Raw genomic sequence first — 9,908 nt, 5'->3', positions numbered from 1 at the left:
CCCATCCATGTACCCTCAGAAATAAGCCCAATTATGTTAAAAAGCAGAGAAATCACCTTGCCAACAAAGGTCCGTATAGTTAATGCCATGGTTTTCCCAGTAGTGATGTATGGAAGTGAGAGCTGGACCATAAAGAAGGCTGATCACCGAAGAATTGATGTTTTTGAGTTATGGTGCTGAGGAGACTCTTGAGAGTCCCATGGACTGCAAGAAGATCAAACCAATCCATTCTGAAGGAAATCAGCCCTGAGTGCTCACTGGAAGGACAGATCCTGAAGCTGAGGCTCCAATACTTTGGCCACCTCATGAGAAGAGAAGACTCCCTGGAAAAGACCCTGATGTTGGGAAAGATTGAGGGCAGAAGGAGAAGGGGATGACAGAGGATGAGATGGATGGACAGTCTTCTTGAAGCTACTAGCATGAATTTGACTAAACTGCGGGAGGCAGTGGAAGACAGGAGTGCCTGGCGTGCTCTGGTCCCTGGGGTCACGAAGCGTCGGACACGACTAAATGACTAAACAAAAACAACATGTTAAATAGGGCATTCTCGTAACAGCCCTATGAGGTAGGTATGGCTGAGAGGAGACTTCAATCTAAAGCCTTTACGGTAGAGATCTAAGATTGTTCTACAGTGGGCCGTGGGAAGACAGGTTTGGAGGGGATCCCAAAATCTGGGGTTCTTTCCTGTGTCTGAGTCTCTTCCATCCTACCTTAGACTCTCCTGCAGTCACAAACATTTACATAGGTGCAGGCTTTGGGTCTACATTTCTGCAACTTCTGAAACTCTTCTGCTGCTCTGAGGCTCTGGGAGTTGCTTCCTTTCATGGAGGAAGGCATTATATGTGTTCTTTGCAAAGGAGGAACATCCTCTCTGCCATGTATGACTCAAGCATTTTGTCTGGTTTGGTTTGCACGTCTGACATATTCTCTTTATCTTGTTGATAAAAGAAGTCTATTGTTTAAACAGGTCATGCAGTTACAAGGACTTTTCTTTCATAACCTCAGACATAATTTTCCGTCTTGTTATATAACTTTAATTTATTATTCTGCTGTGAACTGACCTACTGGACTGGAAAATAAGACTGTAGGATGCTCTCCCACTTCCCTGGCAGTGAGGTGCTCCTGGGACCGGGATGCCTGATCCACAGTGTGATCCCATCTTTGCTCTTACAGATATAAGTCCCACTGAGTTCAATGAGACGGATTCCTTTCTTTGGGTTGCAGCCAACAGAGCAATTTTGGCATCTTTACTTGAGGGCAAGGGCTCTTATGCTTGCTCCCTTTTCTTCTATTCGGGATTGCATTTTTACAATGCAATCCTAACCATGTCTAATCAGACAAGTATGGCCTATCAAATTAAATGGGAATTGCCCCCAGGTAAATGAACAGATTAGAAAGCAGAGGAGACTAAACATGTCTTTGCAATGTTACACACAGCACAGAGACTTCAGGGGTGCCAGCACATACCCCGGCTTTGGTTTCCTTGGAATGAAGGTCACCAGAGACTGTGGTGTCTTTGGGGTGTATGGTTTTACCTACACAGATACGTGAGGTGAGCGTAAGATGAAATCTTCATAGAATTAGCATGCCAACAAATCTTGCTCCCCCATTAGGTTTCTAGGGGGGTTCCCAAAGATAGTTTTGGGTTCAGAACAGAAAGCAAGGTCTTCCCAGCTCCAGAGGAGACCATGCAAGATGGCCTCTGGCCTGTTGTTTTCCTTTCACTTGGAATGACCTTGCCTCCAGCTAGGGGAGAGGTGAAGACCTGCAAGTCCCGCAAGTCTAGGTGCTGTATGGTCCCAGCTCCAGAGACTAGACCAGACTCTGTTGGTCCGCAGTAGGACATCACCTCCAGCCAAGAGAAGGGAAGGAAGAATCACATGTGTGATGGCCAACTCTTTAGTCATATAAAGAGATACTTTATTATGAATCCTTTAAGATAATATTTTAGTTTCCTATTAATTATGTTGCTTTGAACGCATACATATTTGACTTCTTTTGTAATGCTTTATTCTATATTGTTTTATTTGATCAGAGAATCATAGAGTTGGAAGGGATACCATCTAGTTCAACTCCTTGCAATGCAGAAATACTGTCCACATCTGTCCCTGCGTGGGCTTGAAACACCAACCTTTTGGTTCACAGCCAGACGCACTAAACCATGGTGCCACTGGGGGCTCCTTAAATGATGTCTTAATGTAAATCGTTTGAGATTTTTTCTTAAAAATATAAAGCAGTATACAGTGGAACCTCGTGTTACGTACCGTCTCCCTTATGAACGCTTTGGGTAACGAGCTCTACTAACCCGGAAGTAGATGCTCCTGGTAGGGAACTTTGCCCCGGGATGTGAGTGGAAGTCGCGTGCTGGTGGCACGCCAGCAACAGGAAGCCCCATTAGCGAACGCACGCCTCATGCTAAGAACGGTTTCAGGTTAAGAACAGACCTCTGGAATGAATTAAGTTCATAACCGGAGGTACCACTATAGAAATGAAAGGAATATGATGACAATGACTAATGCTTAATGGGTTTGGCTACACTGGTTTGACCACTGCAGCAGTTCATTCTGCTACAAGAATCCATTTTATATACATAAAACCACAAGTCTGGATGGGCCCAACAGATAGCATCCAGACTAATCCCCCCCATCCTATTTGCTTTATTCAAACTTGCTTTATTCACACAGCTACAAGCACAGCACAGCTGGATGCAAATATTTTTAGAGGGGTCTCTGTGTTAGTCTCTTGCAACAAAAATAACAATGGGTGTTAGCCTTTAAAATGCCACAAAACTCCTGGGATTTTTTTTGGAAGCAAACAGCCACTTGAAGGACTGTTTGTTACCTTAAGTCAGACCCTGAGACAGAGTCCTGCACCCACAAGGTGCCTTTAGACTTCTTACAATTCTTTCTCTTTCTCTGAGATTTCAAATGCACCCCAGCCCTGCAGCCGCCACTGCTTACTGGTAACTGAAGTTCTCCAAACCTCTGCTGGGGTATCTCATTCAAGAAACAAGACACTTTGAACTGTGAGGAAACCATCACTGACCTGACCATTATCTCCCATTCATTAAACATCCTGGACCATTAACCAGGAATGTGCCTAATAGAGCCATGAGACCTTCAACAATACTCAGTTAGAAAAGAAATACAAAGGAATTAAGTGCCCTTCTTAAGCTCTTTTAACATAAGTGATGAAAGATGAAGCCTCTGAGGAGGAATCCCTCTCCTTCAGAGATGGGGGTAGCTTCCTGGGGAGTGGGGAACAATAGCATAATAGGGGGATGGGAAAACTGTGTCTTGCCACGTTGCTGGACTGCAACCTCTGCCACCCCTGTAAAACGGCCATGCTGACTGTTGAGGCTGCTGGGAGTTGGCATCCAACAACATCTAGAAACCCAGAAATATTCCCTCCCCATCATGGGCATAAGACATAGTTTTTGGATGGGTTTTTCTTTCCTATGGACCAATGCAGCTGCCTTGGTAGGGGTTTTGTTGCTGCTGTTATTTTGCAAGTGAGAGACTGTTTTTCACCCTTCCCTCGAAGTAGATTCATCCCAGTGCTCCTTCTTAAGAACATGAGAAGAGTCTCTGGATCAGGCCAATGTAGTCTAGCATCCTGCTCTCTCAGTGACCAACCAGATGCCTATGGGAAGCGCTAAGGCAGGACCTGAGCACTTTGTGCAATTCAAGGCAGGAAGCCACTACCTGCGGCGACAAGGAGAGACATTCCTTCTCTGGGTAAAAACAGGGCTAGTGCAGACACACCTTAAGTGAATACTGTACATCCTGTGTTACATGCAACACTGGGGTGCTTTGCCTCAAGAAAGCCGCACCCAGGTTTAGTTTATTAGTTTCTGCAATGCATTACTGGGAAGACTGCTTGCCAACTGCCATCATAGATTATCCTTCTAAAATGTCACTTTTAAATCTCATGAGGAAACAAAGCATCTTTACGTTACTGTAAATAGCGTAAGGGTGCTTTCTTTCCCCATGAGATTTATTTACAGAAACAATGTAAAATTAATGAATGTTAAAATGATGTTGGATTGAAATGAAACGGTTATAGCAACAAAGCTAAAAAGAATATGTAAAAATGGATTGATAATTAGATGAAGATACAAAGTTTTAATATGTTAAGATATAGAATTAAGATAAAAACAAAGAGGGAAAGGATTTGCTGAATTAACTATGTGAACTGGAATACAAAAAAGGGAGGTGTGAGGAAGTCAGGAAACAAGTAAATGAAATATAAGACACAAAAAGAATGATCTGTTTTTAATTGTTTTTTATTTTTCATGTATTTTGTATTTTTTCATTGTATTTTTGTATCTTTTTTCCTTTTATTTTTATTTTTCTTTCTTATTCTGTAATTTTCTTTTGTCTGTAAAATTTCAATAAATATCATTTAAAAAACAACAAAGCATCCTTACGTTTTCCAACTGTACAGTAATTTTTCAAGGAACAATAAAACCTTCCTGGTTCTGCAGATGGAAAACAGACCTTTGTGGCAGATGACTGCCATTCATTCATTATATTTATCCTCTGCTTCTTTCAGCCAAGATTAACTCAGCTGAAAATCCACACATATGTACAATATTTGTATGAGGTTTTTTTGGGGGGGATAGGCTTAATGAAATCAGTGGACATTATTTGCATCCTCGTAATTAACTGGATGGGTCTACTCTAAGTAACACTTTGTTGAGTGCCATCCCTGGTGCCCTTCAGATGTTTAGGACTACAAAAACCTATCAGCAGGAAAGCTGAGACAGAACATCAGCTGAATCAAGTCAGGCTGCTTTATGGTGGTAAGTAACTCTTTTAAATCCTTTGACTGCTAACAGAATAAATATATTTTAAAATTCCTTCCAGTAGCACCTTAGAGACCAACTAAGTTTGTTATTGGAATGAGCTTTCGTGTGTGTGGTATGAGCTTTTCGTGTTTCTAAGGCAGTGGCGTAGTGTGGGGGGTGCAGGGGGGGCTGGCCACACCTGGCGCAACATCTGGGGGTTAGGGTTAGGGGGCGCAAATCCACGGGTTAGGGGGCACAAATTACTTGCCTTGCCCCGGGTGCTGACAACCCACGCTACGCCACTGTTCTAAGGTGCTACTGGAAGGAATTTTTTTATTTTGTTTCGACTATGGCAGACTAACACAGCTACCTGCCTGTAACTAGAATAAATATATGATACTGCCACCTCTGTGCACCTTAAACCTCTGTGCACCAGTCTGTACATGGAGGCAGGTGATCACAAGGAAGGAAGCAGACACAATTTCCTCCTTTAGAAACTCTGGGGCTGCCCAGCTGCTCCATATGGTAAGCAGCTCCTTGCTAAGGAGAGCCACCTGATTTATCTCCCAACTCCTGACAGATGATTCTCCTCTCCACCCCCTCACCCCCCCCCCCGTACCCACAGCAGTGCTACTTCCCTTTGCCCATGGATTACTATTCTGGAGTTGACATTTTGCTGGCCCATGGATTTAGCAGCTGCTTATCTCTGCCATCTGAAACTGCTCCTGCTGCCGGGAGTCTGGCCTTAGCAGATGCAGGAGGCAGTGCAGCCAGGGACAGAACATACAGATATGAGACTAACCCAAGTTGTCTGTTTCTGTCAGGATTGTTCTGTTGTTATTTGTAAAATGCTTAAAATCCCTGACACTATATAAATAATCTAAAACGGGATCCCTCCTCTAAACAACAACAACAACAACAACAACAACAACAACTGCTTATAAGGTAAAGGTAAAGGACCGCTGGATGGCTAAGTCCAGTCAAAGGTGACTATGGGGTTGTGGCGTTCATCTTGCTTTTCAGGCCAAGGAAGCCAGCGTTTGTCCACAGACAGCTTTCCGGGTCATGTGGCCAGCAGGACTAAACCGATTCTGGAGCAATGGGACACCGTGACATAAGTCAGGGTGCATGGAAACACTGTTTACCTTCCCACCACAGCGGTACCTATTTATCTACTTGCACTGGTGTGCTTTCAAACTGCTAGGTTGGCAGGAGCTGGGACAGAGAAATGGGAGCTCATTCTGTTGCGGGGATTCGAACCGCCGACCTTCTGATCAGCAAGCCCAAGAGGCTCAGTGGTTTAGACCACAGTGCCACTCGTGTACAGTTAGGGAGGGCAACCAGAGGCCTCTGGCCTAATTTCTGATGGGTGGCAATAATGGAAATATGGTGCGAAGCAGTATGCTTCTGCATACCTGTTGATTCCTAGCAAGACAGAGAGGCACTCTGTGTGAGAGTTTCCTATGTTTGAGAAAATGGTCACTTGTACCTCTCCTGAAGGAGCAGGTTTGCAGTCTTGGCTCCAGACTGAAGGGCCAGGCCATTTCAGTGGTTAGAATTGACATTTACCAGTTGAGACTCGTGCACCAACTACGATTGTTCCTCAACCAGGAAAACTTGGTAGTTCATGCACGGGTTACTTCAAGAGAGGATTACTGCAGTGTCCTCTTTGCACAGTTAGTGCAGGATGCTGCTGCCCGATTGCTGACAGGAGCAAAACCCTGTCTACTGCTGCTCGAGAGTCCTGTACTGGTTGCTGTTCTGTTGCTAGGCCAAGTTCATGGTGTTACTGTTTATTATACGAAGGCTTTAAAAGCTCGGGACCAATTTACCTGTGAGATTGCCTTACTCCATATATGCCCACAGGACTACAGTGCCCACAGGAGCTGGCACTGTTATAGGTACCACAAAATACTCATTCTGTGTTTGTAAGAAATTGATATTTCAGTGTAGCAGTGCCCAAACATTGGAATTCCCAGCCTATTGGCATCAGGTATATAGATGCCTTCACTGTACACTTTTGGGGATCTGCTAAAAACATTTAAAAATATATAGTCTATCCAGACAAGTAGAATGTTAATATGTGTTTTCATCTGGTTTTTAGTTTATCATTGATTATAATTATTTTTGAATGCTTTATAGTTGTTGCTCTTACTGGTGATTTTAGTGCTCTATTCCTTTTGTAAATGACTTTAAGGCTTTATTACAATCCAGTACTATATCCATCTTGCACAATAAAATAAAATAAAATCAATTCAAGACAGATGCCAACAGGGACAAAGATTTTAATAAGGATTGTTGAAAGAGGAAAGTCTTTAGTAGGTGTGTGAAAAGACAATGGACAAGACACCTGTCTGATATGCAAAGGGAAGGTAAGTGCCTTCACACCAACATCTTTAGTGGGTAAAGGTAAAGGTAAAGGTACCCCTGCCCGTACGGGCCAGTCTTGACAGACTCTGGGGTTGTGCGCCCATCTCACTCAAGAGGCCAGGGGCCAGCGCTGTCCGGAGACACTTCCGGGTCACGTGGCCAGCGTGACATCGCTGCTCTGGCCAGAGCCAGAGCCAGAGCCGCACACGGAAACGCCGTTTACCTTCCCGCTGGTAAGCGGTCCCTATTTATCTACTTGCACCCAGGGGTGCTTTCGAACTGCTAGGTTGGCAGGCGCTGGGACCGAGCAGCGGGAGCACACCCCGCCGCAGGGATTCGAACCGCCGACCTTTCAATCGGCAAGCCCTAGGCGCTGAGGTTTTACCCACAGCGCCACCTGCGTCCCTCTTTAGTGGGTAGGATTATCCAAATAGCTGGTTTGCAGGAGATTCAGGGCAGGGAACAAAAAGTGTGGTGCATAACAAATGCACAGAATTAGCTGTCACAAGATGTGATAATGGCTATTAGCTAGGGCTGAGGAACCAGTGGATAATAGCCTAAAGAATCTTGTAGTGCCTTAAATATTAAGTCTGAAAATTCACCTTCCTGGGAGTAAGCCCAGTTGAATTCAATGTCTTACTTGAGCACCAAAGAACTAGAATTACACTAACACATTTAAAGTGGCGTACTCTTTAGTTATCAACAAATATTTCTTTCACGATTACCCAGTTAACTATGACCACTGTCTGTACTTTTCTGCATTTCATTTCATTCTTACCTCACTGTTTATAATTCCACACACAAACACACACACACACACACACGCCTGCAACTCAGGATAACACTTCATGCGCATGATGAAGCACGGGGCAATTGTTTGAAGGAGTTTTCTAGGAACTCAAAAGGTCGCCTTAAGAACATGTAAAAGAGCATTTTTAATAATTTTACATTCACAATTATTTTAATAGTAAATGATTGCTATTTGAAGAAACTTGGCATTTAAAACTTAACAATAACAACAAAAACCCCTCTACAACTCCAAAAGGTGGTTTGTTTGTTTGTTTGTTTGTTTGACAAAATCCCACTCAGCATAAATCTTTGCAACAGGCCTCCTGTCTCCGGTTGAAAGGAAGTGGACAACAGCAGGCCAGGGATCATAATAGGCTGTATCAATCTCATTCAGAGCTATGTTTAGCCCTGCATTAACAACCATACTTGTTCACGTGCCATCCACCAGCAGATTAGGCAGAGCCACAACTCTTTCAGTTTGCCCTCAGTGGGGTTAGGTTTTTTTTTATTGCTGACAGTTATGGGCAACAGGTGGTGAAGACTCACCAATAGTGAACATCCTAAATCACTCCCACATGGGAGATGTGGCGCTTCAGAAAATACTTGCCATTGTTTGCATGCACCATCAACAAATGCACCATCTATCCCTAAAGACTCTGGTGCCCAGTATAAACCCTGCTTTCACAAACCATGTGAGTGATTGGGTTGATAGCAGGTATTGGATATTATTATGGTTCTTTATTCATTGCCTTCCACATATATGTCTTAGGGTGATGTGAAAAAAATAACAGAAGCAGCTAAAAACAGTTTAAAACAGCACAAAATGAATTTTAAAACAATGCAAAGCAGACCCCCATGATACAGACCTGGGATTCCATCCTGGGAAAGCCTGTCAGAAAAAAGATGTCTTCAATTGTTTACAGAAAATGCAGATAGCAGGTCTCTGTCATATATCAATGGACAGAAGACTATCCACAGACAAGTTCTATCCCAGGCTTCTTCAACCTTGGCCCTCCAGATGTTTTTGGCCCACAACTCCCATGATCCCTAGCTAGCAGGACCAGTGGTCGGGGATGGCAGGAATTGTAGTCTCAAAACATCTGGAGGGCCAAGGTTGAAGAAGCCTGTTCTATCCTTTGTTCCCCTATGGGAAGCATAGTCTCCCAGATCAAGTACGTGATGTAAAACCTGGCAAAAGCAAGCTCACACCTCTGATTTTGCATGCATACTTAAGATACATATGTAAGAGACTTCTTTATCATTATGTTTTGGGGGACGCAGGTGGCGCTGTGGGTTAAAGCCTCAGCGCCTAGGACTTGCCGTTCGAAAGGTCGGCGGTTTGAATCCCTGCAGCGGGGTGCGCTCCCGCTGCTCGGTCCCAGCGCCTGCCAACCTAGCAGTTCGAAAGCACCTCCGGGTGCAAGTAGATAAATAGGGACCGCTTACCAGCGGGAAGGTAAACGGCGTTTCCGTGTGCAGCTCTGGCTTGCCAGAGAAGCGATGTCACGCTGGCCACGTGACCCGGAAGTGTCTCCGGACAGCGCTGGCCCCTGGCCTCTTAAGTGAGATGGGCGCACAACCCCAGAGTCTGTCAAGACTGGCCCGTACGGGCAGGGGTACCTTTACCTTTACCTTTGGGAATGATTCAAGCTTTTATGTAGCTGCATTATTTTATGTTTTCTGGCTGTCGCTTGATCATATTATAAAGGAGTTGTGTTCTATGTTATAAATCAAGTACCGGTACTGCTGGGAGTTGTTTGTTTTTGAATGTATTTCTTATCATTTAAAAAATCCTGAAAGTGTGGCCCAGAGAAAAAATGTTTGTGAACTGCTGCTCAGTCTCAGACCTGCAGCTGCTCCACAACCACCCTCTCCACCACCTTTGCCAAGAAAGAGGTGATGGTGACCAGTCTGTAGTTACTCTGTTGGGTCTAGGGTGGGTTTTTTGAGAAGTGAACAC

Source organism: Podarcis gaigeae (assembly GCF_964106915.1).
Source record: "Podarcis gaigeae genome assembly, chromosome: 14".
NCBI classification, from domain to species: Eukaryota; Metazoa; Chordata; class Lepidosauria; order Squamata; family Lacertidae; genus Podarcis; species Podarcis gaigeae.
This window is presented reverse-complemented; position numbering follows the sequence as displayed.